This window comes from Nomascus leucogenys, chromosome 17 (assembly GCF_006542625.1).
Source record: "Nomascus leucogenys isolate Asia chromosome 17, Asia_NLE_v1, whole genome shotgun sequence".
Classification (NCBI taxonomy): Eukaryota; Metazoa; Chordata; class Mammalia; order Primates; family Hylobatidae; genus Nomascus; species Nomascus leucogenys.
This window is the reverse complement of record NC_044397.1, coordinates 12,356,407-12,380,880: the sequence shown is the minus strand read 5'-3', so window position 1 is coordinate 12,380,880 and position 24,474 is coordinate 12,356,407. Positions and strand designations below refer to the sequence as shown.

Here is a 24,474-nt window from a genome sequence, read left to right as displayed (position 1 = left end):
CTTTTATGTAGCTTTTCTCTATACAAAAAAAATCACAATTATCATCATATTCTACCCTAGGCAATTCCTTAATTTAAAACATTTTTATTATAAAATTACATGCTTCAAAGTCAGCACTGTCATCCCATACACCATTTTTTTCAAATCTCTCAGCTATTTCTTAAGAGGAAAAATCATCATAAAGCTGTTACAGCTTTCCTATTATTTTTATTATAATTCGGATGAGATTCCTAACTCTATTTTCTCTTTACAACTCATTTAAATATTTGTGACATATCATACTTTATTTTCATAATATTAACCTTAGTCTATTATATTCAATGTTAGCAATGTAGCAAATAAAGCACCACATGCTTAAACTACGTGTTAAAATATTTAATATGTAGCCAACATATTATTTAAAGTTAAATTAATTTGGCATGTCAGTATGTTATTTTCAAAAAAAGCTAGGAAGGTGGGAAGTATTTTGTTTTTATCAATTAACATGAGCAAAGCACTTCAGTGACAGCACTTTCAGCATAAACACTGATGACATTAAAAAGCAAGCTAACAGCAAATCAGATAGACTAGTAAATGGATTATGTGACCTGTGTAGACAACCCCTATTTAAGGCACAACCCAAATTATCAATGCTTGCCAAGATCCTGAAGAGAATGCATTTCATAGGCTTACTCTCAGCTACAGATAATTTAAAAATACAGTTTGTTAGTCATTTCTACTTACTGCTTCATGCTTCTTTCTTTGCTAAAAGTAGCTTGCCAGAATTGTGGGTGGGTTTTCATGGCCTCTTAAAGTCTCACAAAATATACTAAAGAAAACAAAATACCCAATTACTTCCCCTATAAGTAGAAACTTTACATCTGTAATGGAAATACGCTAGTTTGGCAAATAACCTCTTATTGCTGGAAATGGAGGGGTGGGATTTACAAGAAATGGAAATAACACGAGAGTAAGAAAGCTTGGGTCAGATTTCATAATGTTCAAGTTGTGCTACATACATAAAGTAACACAGTCAAATAAAAAATTACATTAACATTTGTACTATAGTACACCACAACTCAAAGGTATTATTAATCAGATGTTATTTTTGACTAATATATTTAATACCTGATAGTTTAATACAGGGCTTATACAGATATTAAAAGGGGGTTGGTTCAAAGCAGCATTATTGCTTTTTAATTAAGATTTTGTATGAAGAAGCAAGGAATGGATTTATCAAGCTAATTGTCACATTTGGATATTTCACATATCTCAATGAATCAGTTGGGCAGATCATTTGATTTCTCTGTCAATTGCTTAGATTTCAGTTATTATAATGGTCTAAATTATTTGAGCTGAAAACGGTTGAATGTGCATGCCCTGAGAAAACACTCAATATAACTTTTAAGGTATTTAATTCAAGATTATAACGATCTAGATAAATATCAGTGCTATTTCTAAGAATTACGTATAGTAAGGAAGTCACTTTGATACAAGATCAACTTCATGATCAACTTCATGATCTCATATCATGGCCTGAAAAGTAGATAAGCATGCATGTGTCTTATTTCCAATAAGCTCTTACACTTTACTTACATCAAGAGCTTAATATATTATTTTCCAATACCACAAAGGGTGGTGCACACAACACATTTCTCCTTATCTCCTGACTTGTGCACATTCATAAAAATGACATTATTTTAAACAAAAATCACCAACACTATCAAATGTAGTTTTTAAATTTATATATATTTTTAATTTTATCTTATTGTTTTGTTTTATTTTATTTTATTTTATTTTATTTTATTTTATTTTATTTTATATTTTAGAGATAGGGCTTTGCTATGTTGCCAGGCTTGAGTGCAGCAGGCTATTCACAGGCAAGATTATAGTGTACTGCAGCCTCAAACTCCTGGGCTCCAATGATTATTCTGCTGCAGCCTCCCAAGTGGCTGGGGGATTGCAGGCTTCTGCCACTGTGCCTGGCAAAAGTAATTTTTATGCAAATGTTTATGTCTTTAAACAATATTTACTATAAATTCCTTGGCCAATACTCATTTAATTCATGTACTACCTTTTCATATTTTAGTCTTCTATTGCCCTAGAAACATGGCACTGCCCTATAGAGAGAATTTCTTCCTGGATTCTTCATTTTACGTATGACAAAATTAAGGCACAGAGAGGACAATGATCATATTTAGTGGGAAACTAAGTATTTGCTTATGCAAAATTACAACAGCCAGACACTATGTGTTTGTATTAAATATTAGATGTAGTGCATTAAACACTGGATGAAAGAAAAGCAGAACTTAGAAAGGCTTTGCATGGAGGTGAAAAAGCATGGTGTGGCCAGATGGCCTCTGATGCATAACAACACAGGGTTTTTAGAGTTGCATGGAACTCTCCACTTCAGACCTGCCCCTGATATCCAGTGAGCCTAGTGGCTTTGACCTACTATCACAGTCTCCTTGACTTTTTTAGCTTGCTGTCATGGTCAAAATGCATTTCAGCTTTGTTTTCTAGCAAATGTGGATACAGTTAGTTGCTGTCATGTTGTGGATATATCACAATATATTTAATAATGAAACAAATAGTTTCCTAAACAGGAGTCTTGAATGTATTTACAAAGATTTTCATTTGCTTTTCTCTCCTCAGGTTAGGCTAGCCATGAAAAATCAATATTTGTCATCAATCATTACCCATGTAATACTGGCTGTGATGGTGTCAGCATTTTAAAGCAGAAAGATTCTGGAAAAGGGTTTCAAAAGTAATTAAAAAAAAGACATCTTTGTTCTGTCTAATCAAAATTCCCTTCTCGTTGCTCATGAAACTCATACTTAAAATTTTAAGTGATTTGCCCCCTGTACATCCAAATCAGTAAGGGCCCCAAGTGGCTGCTCTCATGCTGCCCACTGAAGTTACCTAGAGCTGACTGTTAAATGGAAAACTGATCTTGGGGATGCCATTATAATCTTCTATTTTCAGAGATCTTCCCACAACATACAGGCAGGGCCAAGGAGAGAAGCTGTGGGCCTGTCCTGTGCTCCCTGCCAGAGCTTCTTGGTGTGTGGTCATTACAGCCACTCTGTGATCTCTCAGTACCCTTTTACTCACTATCTAAATTATCATTCTTGATGACAAGGAGTTTCCTTCATCTCTGCATCAATGCCTAATACAATGCCTGATACACAGTATGTGCCCCCAGATTGTTTTGCCGACTAAATAATTAAGCAAATTGTCTTGTCAGATAGTCATCTAGCCTCCTCTCAATGGCAGACACTCCTTACATTCTAAGACAGTCTCTTCCTTCCATGTTCTTCTCTGTTAATGCTATTCAATGTGACAATGTCCATGTCACCTAAATGTCATTAAGCCATGCAAGGTTTTGTCTTGCAGACTTTTTATTGTCCAAACGCTATCTGTGCTCTCCTACATTAACGGGATTTTATCTGCATGTAGTTCCCATTTCATGCTTCCCTGCTCTGTTTCATTATAATACTGCTCGGTTTCTGATACACACACACACACATCATCATATACTAAATCAATGGGTTAATTGTAAATTAATGTAATTAACTGTAATTGTTATATTAATATATAATACAAGTGTTAATTAATGTTTGTGTAAGAAAATATAGTAGTATATATTTAACCAATCTGAGTGCTCTCATACATCCACTCTTAGTCAATGAATCCCCATTCTCTTGAGTTAAATTTGTTCAACAACATTTGATTAAAGTTAAAATTGTTCAGCAATATTTTTATGCTGCTCTGGGCACACTTTCTGCCATTTGTGTTCTGTTCTGGTGAACAATTCTAAGCCATAATGCCTGGTAAGTGACAATGCTGAATAAGCTACAAAGAAAACAAGTGTGCGTGCTTGCATGCTGTATGTGTGTGTCACTGGGGTTTACTATGCCTCAGGGTAAAGGTAAGCAGATAATATGGGACTGGTAGAAGTCCCTTGATATAAATATCACCACAACTAGATAAAAATGACCAAAAGAATAACGAATGAAATATCCTGATGAATTTAATCTGAAGGAAAAGGAGTGCTTACCAATGTACCATAAACGTGTTCATTTACATGGAGCTATACTGTGGTATACATATACCCCTTAAAGGTGTGATTCAGTCATGCGGGCAGCATGCCTATTTCTAGAAATGCATCGTTTGAGCTAATGGGATACTGTGACTTTGGCTTATCTATCTATTCTTTAGGTAGTGCAGGATAATCATTGATGGGCTTCCTAACTGATTGACTTTGCAATCAAACAGGCATACCCTCTTATTGCCTGTGCAAGTTTGGACCAGTTACTTAAACTATCTGAGCCTTAGTTTTCTTATCCGTAAAATTTAGTTATCTACCTGGGTAGTATTGTGAAGATTGGCAGGTGTACATAGAGGACTTTTCAGTGCAGAATTTGGAGTATAGTAAGCCATTGTGTGCAATTTTTAGTTGTTGTTGCCAGTCATGCTTTTCTGTTTATAAGCCAAGAATGGAAGGAGCAAAATAATCCTCAGTATTTGTAATGACTTCCTAAGTATTATTGCTTGCTAGTGGGTGAAAAAAAATCCCTTTTGATTGGCTAGATTTTCTATTTTTTCCATATTAACTACAATTAAATTGCTGGGCATCAGCTGGCAAATTTACTATTGTATGAGAAAGTGCAATTGTGAAAACAAATCCTAGAATTATTAAAGAAGAGCAAAGATAGGACCTTCAAAATATTAATATCAAGCATTTTCAAAATTGGGGCATAGTTCTCAGAAATATAATTGAAGATTTCATAAAAATATTCTATGATTAAATAAATTTAGGGAAATTTGGAGGATATTTAAATAATATCCATTCCTGTTAAGTCTTTTCTATGCTAACGTACACTAAGACTTTTAACGAAGGGTATGTAATATTAAGAAATTGTAGGCCAGGTGCAGTGGTTCATGCCTGTAATCCCAGCACTTTGGGAGGCCGAGGTAGGCAGATCACATGAGGTCAGAAGTTCGAGGCCAGCCTGACCAACATGGTGAAATCTCGTCTCTACTAAAAATACAAATGTATATATGTGTGTGTATATATATATACACACATATATATATGTGTGTATATATATACACATACATATATGTGTGTGTATATATATATATATACACACACACTATATATATATACACACACACACACATATATATATATATATATATATACACATATATATTAGCCAGGTGTGGTGGCAGGCACCTGTAATCCCAGCTACTCAGGAGGCTGAGGCAGGAGATCCCAGCACTTTGGGAGGCCAAGGCAGGTGGATCACTTGAGGCCAGGAATTTGACACTAGCCTGGCCAACGTGGTGAAACCCTGTCGCTGCAAAAGATACAAAATTTAGCCAGGTGTGCTGGTGAGTGCCTTTAGTCCCAGCTACCTAGGAGGCCAAGGCAGGAGAATTGCTTGAACTTGTGAGGTGGAGGTTGCAGTGAGCTGAGGTCACCTCTTGGCACTCCAGCCTGGGTGACAGAGTGAGACTCTGTCAGAAAGAAAGAAGAAAGAAAGAGAGAGAGAGAGGGAAGGAGGGAGGAAGGGAAGGAAGAAGGGAAGGAAGGAAGGGAGGGAGGGAGGGAGGGAGGGAGGAAAGAAAGAAAGGGAAAGAAAAGGAAAGAAAGGAAAGAAAGGTTAAAAAAAAAAAGGACATTGTTAGACCTACTTCATCATAGACCCCTTCCCAACACAAAAGTCTCCTACTAAAATCTTGCAGATTGTAGTTTGTATATGCAAGCTTCACTAAGCATTTTTAAGACAGATGTATATCTACTGTGTTATTAAAGAGCCTCTAACTCAAAGGCTGAAACGTGGTCTACATTTTATAATTTTCAAACTATAAAAATAGCTCCAGGCCGGGCACGGTGGCTCACGCTTGTAATCCCAGCACTTTGGGAGGCCGAGGCGGGCGGATCACGAGGTCAGGAGATCGAGACCACAGTGAAACCTCGTCTCTACTAAAAATACAAAAAAAAAAAAAAAATTAGCCGGGTGTGGTGGCGGGTGCCTGTAGTTCCAGCTACTTGGAGAGGCTGAGGCAGGAGAAATGGCGTGAACCCGGGAGGCGGAGCTTACAGTGAGCCGAGATTGCGCCACTGCACTCCAGCCTGGGCGACAAAGCGAGATTCCGTCTCAAAAAAAAAAAAAAAAAAAAATAGCTCCAATGTTTCTAATACGAAAACACTTCCAAAATTATTCAATTACATATGTATTCATTCTTCACCACAGTAATATATTCAATTTTTTAAAATTTTCACTCTTTTTCTCTCCCCCATGTTGTGCTCTTAAACTTCAAAAAAGCAGCACGTGTACCTGTGTTTAAAAATATTTGCTGTCCAAAGAAGTTTTACTTCCAAAAGCATGATTCCATTTTGTTTAAACTTCTTCTCCATGAGGAAAATCTGGAAACTACTCCTTTTCTCTCATGTCTCGTCTTCTATTTACCTTACTTTTCTTCTTCAAAAGTACCTGGTTATTTATTGAACATTTCTTGAATCTTTAAATAAGATCCCATTCTTCAGTTGCTCCCAGTCTATTAAGAAATTGAGTAGGAAACCTATGCCAAGTTTTATATAGAAGGGGTGTAGCATGACCTTAAAGAGCACAGTCTTTGGAGTCAGGCAAGGTGAGTTTTAATTCCAGCTCAGTTACTTAATTGCATTTGTCAATGTGTGTAGGTTACTTCCATCCTAAGCTTCATGTTGCTCCATGATAAAAAGAGAAGCATAATGCTTAATTCAGAATCATTGTAAGGGCAAACAAGATAACATGTTCCCAGAATTTAGTTTCTAACACCCAGTAAAAACTCAAGAACATTATTATCATCTGTTTATCCAAAAGCGAAGCTATTTATTAACTAAAACTAAACAGGACATTATGGACAATATGAAAAATATCCCAAAGAATTCTCATTAAACCCTGTGAAGGCACCTGGTTATAAAGAGTGTTCATAACCTACTTTTTCTGTAAAGATAATTGAAACATACCAAAAATCACAAATGAAATATGTCTTTTTTATAGCTGTTATGAATGTTTATAAACAATATTTATGTATATTTTACCAGGAAAAGGAAAATTAAGTCACGCAGGCACACACATACACACACAGAAACACATTAAGAATAAAAAGAAAGTATGTGGGAGAAAAAATGTAATTCTAAGTATTCAAAAACAAGACAAAACAATATCAAGCAGTGAGATATCGAAAGTCATGAAAGTCCATGATGATAAAATTATGATTTCAAGTGCCCAAAAGCCTGGGTTTGAATTCTGGCTCTAAAACTACCTGTGTGACCTTGGCCCCATCACCCAGCCCCCATATGCTTCAGTTTTTAATCTCTAAATGGTATTATTAATAATAATGCCTATCTTATATGGCTATGAAGATTAAATGAGTTGATATGTATTATACTAATTTTCTATTAACATGTAACAAATTCCCATAAACTTAACGACTTCAAACCACATTTATTTATCAGCTTATATTACTGTAGGTTAGAAGTCCTGCATAGGCACTTTGGGAGGCCAAGGCGAGAGGTTTGCTCGAGCGCAGGAGTTCAAGATGAGCCTGGGCAACATAGTGAGACCCCATCTCTACTAAAAATCAAAAAAATTAGTCAGGCATGGTGGTACATGCCTATAGTCCTAGCTACTTGGAGACTGAGGCAGGAGGATCACTTGAACCCATGAGGTTGAGGCTGCACTGAGCCATTGTCATGCCACTGCACTCCAGCCTGGGTGAGAAATGAGACCAGTCTCAAAAAAAAAAAAAAAAAAAGAGTCCAGCACGGTATGGCTAGGTTCTTTGGTCAGGGCCTCCCAAGGCTAGAATAAAGGTGTCACTTGGCTGAACTCTTATCTGGTCACTCTGGGGAAAAATCTACTTCCAAGCTCATTCTTGTTTTTGGCAGAATTCTGCTCCTTGGGCTGATAGAACTGAGGTTTCTGTTTCCTGCTTCCTGTCAGCTGGCTGAAGGCTGCTCTCAGCTCCTGGAAGCTGCACACATGTGCTGTCATGTGACCCTTTCCTACTCCACATCAGCCAGAGAATCTCTCTCTCATCGAATCCCTCTCAACCTTAGTATCTGACCTCTAGACCTTGATTTCAAGGGCTCATGTGATTAGGTCAAGCCCACCTGCATAATCTCCCTATCTGGTTTGGGTCTTTAATTCATGTGCAAAATCCTTTTTGCTATGTAACATAAACATAGCAACATAAACATAACACAATCGCAGGAGTGGTATCTCACAGTATTCACATGTCTAGGGTTATACGGGAACAGGGTGTATACATTACATGGTAGGGAATTTAAGGGCCACTTTAGAATCCTACCTAGTACATATATGAAGTGCTAGAACAGTGCTTGGCACATAGTAAGCACTATATGTGTGTTGACTATAATTATTATCTTGAGTAGCTGACAAATTCATAAACAGTTTTAAAAAATAGCAATATTTTTTGCCACAGTATTGGCAAGAGTGAAGTAATATCCCAATGCACCCTTAAAGAAATGTAAATTGGCAGAACCTTACTGGCAGAACCAAATTGGCAATGTATATGGAAGACTCAATATTTCCACTTCTAGGAATTCATCCTTAAAGGTATAATAAGAGATATGCACAAATATATATATTATATATAAAAATATATAATATAAAAATATATTATATATAAAATATATATAATATATATTTTATATATATATATATATAAATAATGTTGACTAGGTGCAGTGGCTCACACTTGTAATCCCCGCATTTTGAGAGGCTGAGGCAGGAAGATTGCTTGAGCCCAGGAATTCAAAACCAGTCTGGACAACATAGTGAGATCCTATGTCTATAAAAATATGAAAAAAAATTTAAATAAAAAAGGAAATGCTAATTATACTGTGATTTATAGTAACAAATACTTAAAAATAAACCAAACATGTCCCTTTAGAGGTTTGGTTAAATATCATGGCCTAGTTATTCAATGAAATACAATATATTAGACACAAAACCCAAAATCAAATAAAAGCATGTGGTATTGGAAAATATTGAATGAGAAGGTTATATGCTCATGTTATGAGTGGAGAAACTGCAGGTGTAAAATTGCACATACTGAGTTAATCAATGCACATTTCTTCCTGCAGTGTGAGGTGGACTCTTGGCAAGCTACGGTCACTTGATGAGGGAGGGAATATACCCTGACAAACCCCCTGAGATTACTGTAGTTCAAACCAGACTGCTGGTGACTACTTAGGGAGCACCAGCCTCTTTCCTGGAGTGTGGGGTGGGCTTTGACAAGACAGGATCACTTAACAAGGGAGGCAACGTGCCCTGACACCAACTGATCACACCCACCCACCAAAACAGCCAGGGCATCCTCAACAGGAAGACTTTGCACCATCTTTCCTAGTTCTCTGTGCTGCCTCTGTTCATTCCTACCTCAAAGTGGAAACGGTGTGGTGTGAGCCCTCATTCCTGATTTATAGTTCTCCTTTATGCTAAACTGGCTAGATTACACACCCAGACAAGATTTTAGAGTATGATTTTTGTTTTTAGCTCTAATACAAGGCATCCTGGAATACAAAATATGTACCAGTGGGATAGGGAGTATGGAAATTAGAACACCTACAATGCACATTCTGGCATTATGAAATAGCTACATGGAGGCCATTATCCTAAGCAAACTAACACAGGAACAGAAAACCAAATACCGCATGTTCTCACTTATTAGTGGGAGCTAAATACTGAATACATATGGACACAAAGACGGGAGCAATAGATACTGGGGAGGGCTCGAGGAGACAGTGCAGAAAGGTGGACTGGAAGGCTACCAAGTGAGTACTGTGCTCACTACCTTGGAGACGGGACCATGCGTACACCAAGCCCCGCAACACACAATTTACACATGCAACAAACCTGCACATGTACTCCCTGAACCTAAAATAAACATAGAAGAAAAAAATAAAATAAAGTAGCTACTATTAGCCCCATTTGACAGGTAAGAAAACTCAGACTGAGAGAAATTAAATAACTTGCTCAAGAGATCCTATTCAGGATTCACCACTTCCTAAATGGTGAAACTGGGTTTTGAAGCTCTAACCTCTCAGATCTTAAATTTAAGAGATGTACCCCCTTTTTTTTTTTTTTTTGAGATGCAGCCTTGCTCTGTTGCCCAGGCTGGAGTGCAGTGGAATGATCTTGAATCACTGCAACCTCCACCTCCTGTGTCCAAGCGATTCTTGTGCCTCAGCCTCCCAAGTACCTGGGACTACAGGCATGCCCCACTACACTGGGCCAGTTTTTGTATTTTTTGTAGAGACCAGGTTTCACCATGTTGTCCAGGCTGGTCTCAAACTAGTGACCTCAGGTGATCTGCCCGCCTTGGCCTCCCAAAATGCTAGGATTACAGGTGTGAGCCACCATGCCCAGTCAACAGATGTGCTTTTACCTGAGGGATACAGATATCACTACAAATTCAGATTGAAGCAATTCTTCCCATTTACCTTTCAACCCAAAGGGAGATATACCAAAATTCCTAGTTTTTGAAACTATCGTCTACCCATAGACACTACAACCCAGGCCGGTTTCTTCCACCTCTTGCTTTTCTATGAGTAAACTGATAAAAATCAATGTTCTCATTTAGGAGTTTCCCTCCAGCCTTCTCAGAATTTTTCTCCCATGTCTCCAAATATACTTTCACCTTATATTCCCAGGACTGTTCAATATACATTCACTTTTATTCTGTATCCATCTTTACCTTCGAGAATCTGTCCCCATTCTTGTTCTAGGTTTTGCCAGTTAACCTCCTGTAATCAACCTAAGCCCATGATTATATCCAAGCTATTTATTAAGTGTCCCTGCAGTGGCAGGAGAGGGAGAGAGAACATACATATATGTGTGTGTATGTATATATATATATATATATATGTATATATAAAAATATAGCTATAAATAAATTATGTATATATAAATATATAATACAGTTGTGGAGGTTTGCTATTCAGTATACCTAGGCTCTGGGCAGGGCATTCAGGTGCCCTTGTCCATAATCATAAAATCTCAACCATTGGATGTAGTAGTCTGCAAAACTTGCCTGGTAACAACACACATTTAAGGCCCTTGCAGGGGATCCATCTGAGCTCTAAACTATCTGATTTTTAGAAAAATAACTTATATTTGTGGAAAAGTCAATGTAGTCAACATTCATTGTAGTTCTTCCTTCAAAATGGAGATTTTAGATTTTTACCTTTGTATTCTGTAAGTGATCTGTCCTGAGTCAGTAGCTAATACAGTTGTTTCTTGTAACGACAGCATAACAATCAATAACTTACACTTTTCTACTGTTACTTTTAAATGCTAATAATCTCCTTATATTCTTTTAAGTCTCTAGGTTTGTATAAAATTACTAAACTGTCATTTTGAATATTTGATTTCAAACAGTGATTATTCTATGTCTTAATCTGTTCTGGTTACCACAACAAAATACCATAGACTGGGAGAATTATAAACCACAGTAATTTATTTCCCACAGTTCTGGAGGATGGAAGTCCAAGATCAAGGTGCTGATAGATACCATGTCTGGTGAGGGACTGTTTTCTAGACAGCCATGTTTCTGCTGTAACCTCATGTGGCAGGAAGGCAAGGGATCTCTTCTGGGGTCCCTTATAAGGGCACTAATCCGCCTTCATGACTTACTTATGTCCCCAAAGCTCCAGCCCCTAATAACACCACTTTGGGGGCTAGAATTTCAACATATGAATTTTAGGGAGACCCTAGCATTCTATTGAATAAATATTCAGACCATAGCATTCTATTGAATAAATACAGCAATTGTAACAATTCTTATCTTAGGAATGCTAGTAAGAAAATTGTATTTTATATATGTCTCAAAATGAATTATTGTACATGGAATCAGTAATAATGCAACAATTCCCATTAGAGCAATTTTATTTTATTTTATTTTATTTTATTATTTTTGAGACAGAGTCCCACTGTCACCCAGGCTATCTTGGCTCACTGCAGCCTCCACCTCTCAGGTTCAAGCAATTTTTCTAATGCCTCAGCCTCCCAAGTAGCTGGTATTACAGGCATGTGCCACCACATTCGGCTAAGTTTTGTATTTTTAGTAGAGATGGGGTTTCACCGTGTTGGCCAGGCTGGTCTCAAACTCCTGGCCTCCAGTGATCCACCTGCCTCGGCCTCCCAAAGTCCTGGGATTGCAGGAGATCTATTTTAAAAACCTAATAAGGTATCATCTTTTTGGACCAACAAAGGACTTGTGAGGGGACCTTGGAGTAGAATTGAGGAACTTCTGACTTCTAACATACACAATAAATATAATTTTTCAGTGCTAGAAAATATAAATCAAGTCATCTGTATTTCTCTCTGTTTGCTAACAGTTTCTTCCAGCCATGTACTGTCAGAAAGAGCATTCTGTATTATAGGGTGTTTTTAAAATATTGTTTATGATCACTTTTGTTTGACTATGTGGATGGGACAAACTCAATAAAGAATGTTCATAATAACTGTCTTTTCCCATAGTTTTCCTCCCTTCTCATCTATTACTGCAGACATCTGAAAGGAAGTAGGATCCTATTCTCTCTCACAATTTAGCGTTCTCTGTATGATCTTGCTTCTATTGCCATGGAATCATTACAACATTGCAATTTTGGTAGTACAACCAGAGTGTACTACAGAATTAGATTGGTGAAAACAAACTAGAATAAAACAATTCCTTTCTCTCTCACTCAATTTCTCTCTCTCTTGCTTGCTCTCGCTCTTTCTTTCTCTTTTTGAGTCTCCTAAGCTTTGTTTAAAATTACTAAACTGTCATTTTGAATATTTTAATTCAAACTGATTATTCTGTGTCTTAATCAGTTCTGGTTACCACAACAAAATATCATAGACTGGGAGAATTATAAACAACCGAAATTTATTTCTCACAGTTCTGGAGGACGGAAGTCCAAGATCAAGGTGCTGATAGATATTGTGTCTATTGGAAACTAAGGTGGAAAATATTTTTTCCACCTTATTTTTGTGTTTGCTTAGATACATAATCATACAATTCAATCTTTCTCTAATGACTTTGTGCAAGTATCTTCAGAGCTTCCAGGGCATAGAAGTATAAATGTGAGCAAATATATCACCTTGATAGAAATTATTTACATTGATTTTATATTAGATAAAGAAATCAATTAAACATCTATATAGTGCAACAATTTCCAAATAGTTTCCTATAACTGATAAACATAAGATACCACCACATTTTAAAAAATCAACAATAGCTTTCAGTCTTTCAGAACTTTCCTGCAATATTTCTAAAACTGTCAAACATCACTTCAAGATGAGCATCTCTCTAACTAAATAAAGGTTACGTTAGGTCTAAAAGTGAGTTTTTAAGGTGCAGGCTACTTGGCTTTCAAACAGGGTCAACCCAGAGCCTAAGTCCTATAGTCCCTATTGTAGCAGGTAGTGGTGATTCGACTTTCAAAAATTTTGAGTAAATAACTTTAGGGAGAATGGTAGATAAAATAGTTATTAACTCCATGCCTCCATCTTCCCATCAATAAATAAATCCTTGAGAATGATCACATATTGCCTTTTCTCTATTGAAGTAAAAGAAATATTTCTTTAGAGTGATAAAAGAAAGCTTACATTTTTGTTGTTATTTTGCCACAGTAGCACCACAAGTGGTACAAAGTATCTGGATGATTCTTATTTTAAATCTAGTAGGTAAGGTGCCTCCACCATCATCAAATAACTAACAATGCTAGAAACCAGAGATGGTCCTACGTGAAATTAAGTAACCAAATTCTTTTAGGAAATACTTTAACTTTCCCTCCACTTTGTCTTCTTCCTGAATTCTTATTCCCCAACTCCCACCCCAAAGGAACTATTGTCCTCTTTGGCCCTGTGACTTGTCAGATTTTCTGATTGTAACTGCTCATCAGAGCCACTAAATCCTCCCTACTAGGAATTTCCTTTTTCCCATCATTTCTACCTTCTACCTTGTAGACCCTCTGTTTTCTGATGAAAGAACAAGCTAATGAGTTGTCCCTTTAAAATGTAAGCCAGATCTTGGCACTATACTACTTAAATTCTATAGTTTTAAATACCTGTAGTGGCTTTCATCTCACTTAGAGAAATAGCCAAAGTCCTTGAAGGCTCTACACAGTCTAGCCCTGAAGACCTGTCTGACCTTATCACCCACTGTGTCTCTCTTGGGCTTTGGCACACACCATTCCTTTGTCCTAGACTACTTTTCCCTAAGAAGCCCAATTTGTTAGTTCCCTCACCTCCTCCGTGTTATTACCTCTTGGTGGAGTGACATTAGTTCACTGATCAACTAAAAATGAAATGTTATTGCTCAGTCAACCCTATAGTCACCATATCACTTAATGGCTTATTTTCTCAATAGTATTTATCTCCATACGATGTTTATATATTTAATTTATTTTTTCTTATTATTATTTGTCCACTCCTTTCCCTAATAACACTCAGTAAGTAAGCACTATTAGAGTAAAAAAAATAAAAAAGAAAAAGAAAAGAAAAAAAGAACAAAACAAAATTTGTTGCGATGTTGCTTCTTTGCCACTCCCCAGCATCTAAAATAGTCATTGGAACATAATAAAACTCAGTAGATGTTTATGAATAATGAATGGCCCTGAAACAAATGACAGACAAATAGATCTCTTTTCTATAGAACAGCATAAGTGACCAAAGGATGATACTCAAACTCCCTAAAAAAAAAAAGAGTTACTGGTGTTCAGCGTAGAGGCCGACAGAATATGATGATACGATAAGGTAGAGGTAAGTCTGTTAGAAGCCAAAGCCATCTATAAGCTGGAAATACGAGAAAGCAGAAAATAAAGAAACAGAGAAAGCCAGTCAACAGAAAGACCTGGAATAAATATGCCCCAAGGAATTTTAGCATTAAAATCAAGGGTGAGCATGATGTCCATGAGTGGCACAAGGAGGGTGGTCAGTCCCTAGTTTGCTACTTTACTAAAAAAAAAAAAGTCACTTCAGTTAGACTTGATTCTTACTACCAGAAAGTTATAGATAGGACCACCATGCTGGCATTTGATGGCTTAAGATGTCACCTCTCCTCGATATCATATATTGTGCAGGTGTCTTTTGTAAAATAAATTTGTTCCCCAAACTGATGCATCTCTAGTCAAAAGGGTTTCAGATAGTGTGTTGAGTTGATGGGGAAGAGACTGTTTTGATTCCCTAGTCTGTTAACCCTTCCAAGTTACTATCCAAACCAATCTTGGGCTATCTTGTAGAGCCAGTTCAAGTTGGGATTTAAATTGCACTGCAGTCTAAAAATTGCTCCTTTGACTTTGTAAACAAAATTAATAAGAGAAAGAAAAATGCAGAATCTGAATATGAATGGAGCATTGGCCAGAGTTAGAGGAGATTAAATAAGGAAAGCATAGAGCAAAATGACCTGGACCCAAGTAACAGCTTCACCCTTTGGCCTGAGCATGCTTTCTCTGGCTCTCCACAGGTCACCACTTCTTACTACCTACTGTCTCCTTGAATAAGAGGTCATTTACTATTGTACTTATGCTATCATTTTCCTTCAGGTGAAATATTTCTTGGTATCCTTGTTGCAAATAACTGTAGGCAAAAGAGAAGACTAAAATGACTATGGTTCTATTACATATGACCCAACTTACTTATCGAGGTTACCTGCCAGTGTAGGAATTTTTGTTTGCAACCCACGATCACCTTCACTGTTTCTCTACATAGCTATGAAGAAATTACTACTCTCAAGTTTAGTGATTCATCTAAATTGACGTAAACAAATTTTGAGAAATGTATCAGGCTACATATGACTGGTTTTCACTGACCATGTTAATACAGAGAGTGAAGAGATTTAAATTAATATTTTATTCAATAAAAGATTTCAGGACTCTGGTTTACCATGTATAAAATCTATTCAGCCAACCTCCTTGACATAGGACTCAAGTATTCCCTGTAGCTCTGCTAAATTGACTGGAAACATGATAAGGCATCTAAATTCTGCAGGTATCGCCATTCCTAGCAACCAATTTGATTTTTGATGGACAAAGAGCCCCAGGAAAATAGACACCTTTATACCTGAGAAAAAAGAAATCCCAAGCAAGCTAGACATACTCTAATCAGTATGCTCTGGATATGACAGCATGCAAGCGAGTGATCTATTTTGTTCTGAACTCTGGCTCTGTCAATGACAACACACGATTTACTAGAACAAATCAAATAAGTGTATTTGACTCCCATTTTGACATTTCAAAACAGTAAGCCATATCTCCTCATGCAGCAAATATATTCATATTTTTAATTTTTACTTTTTCTCATAAGACACTGTTGTCAGAATGAGAATGAAAATAATGACTTAGGGTAGAATAGTTTTCAGTGCTTTCCAACATTATGGGAAGAATAATTTCTGCATGGATACGATAATGTGGTTCAAAAATTTACAGCCCCTCCAAATGACTTTGAGACTTTGACTATGCAATCAGCAGCCAAATATTTCAATGCTCCATTGCTCCTGTTCCTGTTACAGGTACATGTGACAGCGCTGCAGCTATGAGTGGAATTTTAAAGGGGAAGTTTGAAGAAGTCAACGGCTCCTCACCCTGCTCTTCAGTGCAGGAATCAGATGATGAAGTTTTCAGCTGTGACAGTACTGAGAGTGTTGATAGTGTCAATCGTTCAGTTTTAATGATTTTACCAGTGAGTATCTAAAGCTCTGTTTCAGTTGTGCTCTAAATTGTGTGCATGGGCCATTCTTGGGGGCTTTAGCTTAATTCACTGGCTTGTATCTGCTCTTAAATTCTTCCTCATACCAAAATATTTGTAAAACATGACATAATTTTGGTTAATTAAACTTCAGCAGTATACTTCTTCTCATTTCTATGGAGTGAGTATATAGGAGGCAGAAATGAGTCTAATTGGAGGTAAGCAGACAGCAACTGGAAATAATTTAATAAGTGTCTTCAGCTTGCTGAAATCTATCTTTTGGCATCTAATCAGTTAAGCCATTTTGAACATCTATAGATTGGTCAATGAGTTACAGAATATTTACAGTGCTGAGTGTAACACATTTACTTCCTAGATGAGAAAATGATGTTTATTTTTTAAAAGATTGCTTATGTGAAATCAAGGCCTTGAAAGCCTTGAGATCCTATAGTTGTTTGGACACAGGTAAAACTCAGACTGAAGGCCAAGTTCATGCTCTTGAGTAAGGGCAGCTTTCTTCATGTGTAGAATTCTCCCAAGCAGTTCATGTGAATAATACCATCTAGCTTAGTATGATATGTTCTAACTTAAAAGTCTACCCATTTTCAAATGGCAGTCCTTGTAACAGATGCACATATGAAGGTTGTGAAATAGGTGATCCTTTTCCAACAGCTCTGTGCTCATTCAACCTCAATTTTTAAGGGAAAAGGAATCTCAAAATTATATTTCAGAAGAGTTAACATGCAAAGCAAAACTAAATGAAGTGAAAGCCCCTTACCTTCACCCACCCCTCATGAGATGATAGTGTAACTTCCTTTTAACTTTGTATTCCACGAGTAAAGGTAAAAATTATTCAACATAAAAGAGTATCATTCAGGAGAGACTGTTTTCACAATAGTTTTTTTCTAGCATTATTTTTCTGGGGTATTTGTATTTGGGGAGTTTAAACTCACCAAAACAGCCTTAATGGGTGTAGCAAGCCAACATGACACATGTATACCTATATAACAAACCTGCACATTGTACACACGTACCCCAGAACTTAAAGTATAATTTAAAAAAAATTACACTAAAGTTCATCCAATGTAGTTCTGTGACCTGAGATCCTATTTTTAATCCTCCTCCCTCTCCCCCAGGATTCAAAATTTTATTTGGTATTCATAATTCTCCATCATTGTTAGAATAATTTTGAATAAAAATGTTTATCTCTTGACTGCAGTAGAACCTATTTTATTTGGAACTTTTAGAAAGCATAAAAAAAGTGAGGAGAATATAAAAACACTTGGGAGAAGGGAAAATAGAAGAGCTGTTCTGAGGATATGATTCTCCAGTTACTTGGAAAAATTATGGCCAGAGAGTAGAATTTCAGAAGATAGGTTTTGTTTGGGATGTATTTAAAGCCTTTTCACACCTCCCTCCAAGTGACTGTAACCTTGTGGATGGCACTGATAATTGCCTTTCCTACTGGGCCGTTACCTAAAATGCCTAGAAGAGTACTGAGCACTGGATGATGCTTGCAGTTTTTTACTGAGTGAATGAATTATTTTCTGACAAATCTTAAAAGCTGGAGAGAATGAGTCCACTGGATATTCTTACCCTTAGACAAGCAATAGTACATATTTACATTCAAGACCCTTGGGAGCACTCTATTCATACCCTTTCTGTGTACTTGGGAGCGCTCTTCTTTTTCAAATCCTAGAGCACTGCAGGAGCTACCTACTATTTCTCAATCTTTTTTTTCCTTTAGCCACTCCTAAAAATCATCGTCAGTTTAAAACCCTGTATCTTTGAGATGCTTCCTCATTTAGCAGTGCAGTGCAGTGTTTTCCACACCCCTGTGATTTTTTTTTTTTAATCGTCAGCATGCTTACAACCTCCTAGGTGTCTATGACTTTCCTAAAGTTACAAATTGCCTCTCTCCTGGAAAAATCAATTGCAGGACTTCTCTATGCAAGACACTTATTGATTTCTATACCTTGTAAGTTCACAAAGTACCTACAATGTTCATTTAAACACCATCAGGCCTTACAATTATGGCTCAAGATGCTTTCCAGATGAAAGTATGTTCTGGTGGTTTAGGGAGGTTTGAAAAATTATAGGTCAGGCAGTTGTTCTGAGCACCTGAACAGTTCCCTGGAACTGTATGGTTGAGAGTGGTTTTATTTTTTAATAACTATTTCGACGTGTGGTTTTAACTGCTCCACTCCACCACCATTACTCTAGTCTAGAAAGGAGAAAACACATACATATCCACTGTGGTCAGAGGAGAATACTTAGGCTATTAAAGAAGGCAGCGGCAAAGTTCGATGAGTTTTTTTTCCCCCTGTAGTGCTGTTGATGTACTTTTCTTTGTGAATTTTCAAGGGTTTTGAGGGAAACATTTGTTGATACTCCTCTGGAAGGGAATGGTGATATGCGTCATTGAACAACTTGTAATTGAGTGTGTAATCAGAACCATGACTTGAGATAAACAGTGGGGAAGAAGGGTAAAGAATAAATGGCAATAGGACCTACGGAGGACTATCTATCACTGTGGGTTACTCTTAGCCTGATCGCAAACACAAAACTTTATTATTTTATAAAGTTGGGAGAATTGAAGAAGAAAACCCACCTTAGTGTTTTTAAGAGGATCGAATGTTCTGTATATAACTGAGACAAAAACTAACAGTAAAGGGTCAAACACCTCATTTTTAATTCAAAGACTATGAGAACTAGTAGGACCTTTGAGAGTGTCTAGGCTGACTCCCTTATTTTGCAGATGTGGAGACTAAGGTCTAGGGAGAGAAATTTGACAAGATCAAAATGTGAGCTGGTGGAAGAGGACTTTAATGTAGATCCCTAGAGTGTATCTCTCTACCAGACCACACGGCTCTCTGATGGTTCAGTTACAAGCCTGGCTACTAAGTAGAGGGACACAAATCAAGTGAAAGACATGGCTGTATCTTATATGCCAGCATCTCTTATAAATAGAATGAATCTATCTTTTGGTAAATGTAATTGGCTTCTCATTTCTTATTGCCTTTTTGTGGCTTTAGGGCAGTGCTAGTGATGAGTTTATGAACAAATTCAATGAGCTAAATGAAATAGTGGGCAGATAATTCAATTTGAGTGTGAAAGAACATTTTACTTTCCCTTTCTGTAAGTTAAGTGACAGGGCAGATTGTTGAGACTTTCCTTGTATGTCACTGACATTGATGGAAATATCTTACAGCAAACATGTTGTTTTACATTTACATGAAAGAAATTGGTTTGTCTTGGTGACATAATGCTGCTTGTGATAACGTGAAAATGTTACAATGAAAAGTAGGTGAAATGAAGTATGCAGTGTGAATCTTTAACAGCAGCTAACAAATCAAAGTTTAGTTCATTTACTTTAAAGGTAAAACCTTTGTATATTCCACTTTTGCCAGATGGATGAATGGATATCCTGGACTCCCTGAAAAAAAGATAGTATCTTTCTATCTCTTGAACTCCAGGACCTTGCATTACTTGTTCAATAATTCAAGAATTCAGAAACCCACTTACCCTGCATTTCAATTGGACTCAGTCACAGCTTCTGACTGAATGGAGTAATTATATTCAACTTTACTGGCTAGGGACAGAGTTGGATTTTATATTTGCTTGTTTGTTTTAATTCCCAACAAACTTCATTTAAATTTGGCTTTAAACTCAAAAGCACAATTGGACCAAATTTCAAATAAAATTTTATTTATCTACAACAATGAATCTAGAAAAACAACAATCACTGTGGTCTTAATTCTCAAGTAGCTGTCATGCAAAACTAAATATAAAGTTAGTCCTGGTGATGTTAATGGTACTATCGCTCACATCATTTGAAGGATATGGCTTCATTAGCATGAGATCCAAAATACATCATAGAAAACCTCCAAATTTCCCACATCTATTATTTACTCAGGATGTTCATAGGTGGAATTGATAGTGTAGCTACATTTCATAAAGAGCACAAGAATTAAAGTTGCTATTAAATATTAAAGATACCATCTTCACATTAGTGATCAAAACATTTTCATCTGACAGTGTAATTTATTTACAAATAAATCTTAGAGTGTTTGTATTTTATAAACCTCTTGTTAGAGAATCACATCCTTACTTTGGGTCCATCTGGGAGTGGTCACAGGCAATAAATAAGTGATTGCCCAACTGTAAAATATCATGGCTTGAAAAATGCATCCAAACAAATCTAGGTGATTAAAATTCTACTAACCATCTTCAAAGTACCACCATCTTCTAGCTTCGGTTTGAATACCAGAGATTGACTTGCTTTATACTTGCTGTTTATGATGGTGATGATGAAATCAGCGCCTGAAGCAAATGTCCTTGTGTTTCTCAAAAGATTTTGAAATTCACTTTGCAGATCAGGCAGTCTGATGCTTTCTGACAGCTTGGAGGAAGAGTATTTGTGTGCAAGTGAATGCAGGAAGGAATTAAACATGGTCCTGCTTAAAAAAAAAAAAAAGGGAGAGAGACAGTTGGTGTGATTTCTAAACAGGCTGCAATAATATTTAATCCTTTCACTCTAGGAAGTGCATGTTTGTATATAAAAAGAAATCCTTCTTTTTTGTTTGAGGAATTTGTAAATACGCTGGGAATGTTTTAGGGCCACAGAATTATTGTACCATATGTTTTACATGTTCGGCTACAGTGATCTTGCAGGAACTAGAATAGTTAAGTAAGTCTCAAAAATACTGAATTCCATTGAGAATTGGACTAAGGTTAAAAGCATAGTTTTTAAATGGAAGGAAGAAATAGCAATCAGAATAAATATAACAAAACCAAAAAGATAACTTGCTTTTCAACCAAAAACCAGCACATAAAAACTTGGAAAAACATCTTTTTAATGACATTTAATTTTCAGGTAGAAAACTATTTGCAGTGAGTTAAAATTACAATGGACTCTCAGTTTGTTGCATTTGCCTTTATTTCACAAATATTATAATAAGGGAGTAGTAGTAAAGACTGAGTTATATAATTTACAGTTCTAGACATTTGAATAAAATTTTATGAAACTTGATTTATATAGTGAACTCTTAAGTCTCTTTACAATCCTTAATGTACAACTGCACCAGTCTTAGCATCACCAAAAAAAAAAAAAAACAGAGAAGAAAACACCAAAAACTCAAACTCAATTAAAATAATTTTCAAAAGCAACATGAAAGCTGGTAAAGATTGCTAGATAGAGTGCTAAAAGCACTAGCTATTTCCATGGTGAGACCCAGTCTGTGGTGGGTCCCATTAATTGTGTCATGTAGATATGCAAAATACATAAACTGTTACATATTTTTATGCCATTGGATTATAATGTTGGTGGAAATATCATGTGAGATGGAAAATGCACATATTTTACCTACCAATCGTATAAATAAAGAATACATACATATGTATATATGTATATGTATACACACATATATGTATATGTGTATATGTATATATGTATATGTGTATATATATGTATATGTATACACATATACATATATACACACACACACGTATACATATATATATTTTTTGAGACAGAGTCTCACTCTGTCTTTCAGGCTGGAGTGCAGCGGCACAATCTTGCATTCTTGGCTCACTGCAACCTCCACCTCCAGGGCTCAAGTGATTCTCCTGCCTCAGCCTTCTGAGTAGCTGGGATTACAGGCATGTGCCACTATGCCCGGCTAATTTTTGTATTTTTAGTATAGACGGAGTTTCACCATGTTAGCCAGGCTGGTCTTGAACTCCTGACCTCAGGTAATCCTCCCACCTAGGCCTCTCAAAGTGCTAGGATTACAGATGTGAGCCACCGTGCCTGGCCGTTATTTATATTTGATCTTGAAATTTGTTCTAATGCCTACAACTCCCACATTTTTGAAAATGTATATACTTTAAATTTATCAGAGGCTAGGGTATTTAATTCCATCTTTGAGAACCTTGGTTTGGAAGAAATAATGGAAATTAATATTATATATAATTTTTCCAACATAGCCTGTCCTATTTTATGATTTCCTCCAAAGATGCTGTCCATTATCTTCTTGCTCTGTCAGATCCGACTTTCTGCTTTTTGCTGTTTCTATGACAACCATCATTTTGGCTTGGAGAGATTAGTACATATTCCGGATATATATGCATTTATAGATATATATTTCAAGAACTCTTTACTTGCCAAAAGAATTGATGATTAGGCTTCCCATTATAGTGGTCATTAATCAGTTATAGTGAAATGCTATGCTAAGATCATGGTTACATAAGACAGATGTCATACTTTTGGCTTAGATTTTTATAAATAGGCATAAAGCTAGAGAGGCTGCAAAAGGAAACCTAGGGAGTTAACTAAGTAATTCATGAACATTAATAAGAAAAGTTATATGTTTTTAAAATGCCCTTCAATGTCTGATAAACAAATGTTTCATTGAAAAATTAAAGAATGGAGTCCAAAAAGGATAAACACAGCCTACATTAACATCATTTTCAACAGAGTAGCTCTTCTGTAGTAGCTTTGTAGTGAGAGTATGGAAATAGTTGAAATTTATAATTACAATTATTTTAAGCTCCTTGATGGCAGGACCTTTGTCCTATATTTTCCCCACATTGCTGAATGGGAGTAATCAGAATAGCAAGTGTTATTGAGCAGTTTATGATTTGGCAGGCATTGTGCTCAATGCTTTAAACAAATTATCTCATTTAATTCTCCTTACTTTAGTTGCTAAATATGTTTATTTTTTATTGGCATGTTCATGACTTTTCACTAAAAAAGATTCAATTGATGAAATGTTTTCTTCATCTTAAGTATAACATAAGTCAACTGAAATAGGCCAATTGTATAGCAATTATTAAGATTGTTAAATACAATATAATTAGGGTCTCCTTCAACAGGTCCAGATTTATTGAAAAAAACTTTTCATATCAGATGTTCATGAAGATTCCAATTTATGCATACACTATTGCCAGTCTGAACTAGGTAACTTCCCAAACTCCTCATATATTTTCATTAACCTTTAAATTTATTACTAAATCAGAATTCAGCGTTCTCATTTATTAGTAAATTAGAATATTGAAATATTTAGAACTGACGTATTTAACATTTCTTTGTTTCTTTAAAAAGCTGAAATGCAGAAAAAAGTTTTAGCTTTAAGGATGATTTTTGCAGTATTTTTTCTTATGGTGCAAAAGTATACAGAATGTACATACTATGCAATTAGTCGAATAATCTTTGAAAATCCACATAATTAATTATTATATAATCAACAAAAACAGCTGAATAAATGTATCTATTGACATAAAAATATATTCACATTTATAAAGAAGTTTGCAAAATTATATTAATTTCATCAATTTTTATAAAATCTTAAATATGTGGTATAATAAAATCCAGAAGGAAAAAGAAAAACACACATTTTCTATAGATGGTAATATTCAAAAAGTAGCAGAATTCTGGGTGTTTTTAAAAATCTATATATTTTTTCACAATTTATTTTTATATACTTTATCCTAACTAGATCTCTTAACATAGTTTTCTAGAATTTTCCACCAATATGATTATTGCTGTTTATGACTTACTTATAGATTAATCTTAGAGCAAATCTCTAAAGGTGGAAATCATAGTTAAAAGGGTGTTGTTTTTAATTGCCCTCCAGGAAACTTTACCAATGTATATGCCCACTTCTAATACGTGAGTGCACATTTCCTCAACACCTGACCAAATACCTTAGCAAAACTGGTTAGGTATTTTCTCTCT

The 24,474-nt window shown here is 36.0% G+C and overlaps 1 protein-coding gene across 1 annotated transcript in view; it reads left to right on the top strand.

Annotated features, from left to right (window-relative positions):
• Nucleotides 1–24,474, top strand: part of CSRNP3 (cysteine and serine rich nuclear protein 3) — a 215,566-nt gene that overhangs the window by 2,824 nt on the left and 188,268 nt on the right. Inside the window, exon 2 of the mRNA XM_012496287.2 lies at nucleotides 16,561–16,730. The gene's annotated coding sequence lies outside the window, so the exon portion shown is untranslated. The remainder of the gene's footprint in view (nucleotides 1–16,560; nucleotides 16,731–24,474) is intronic.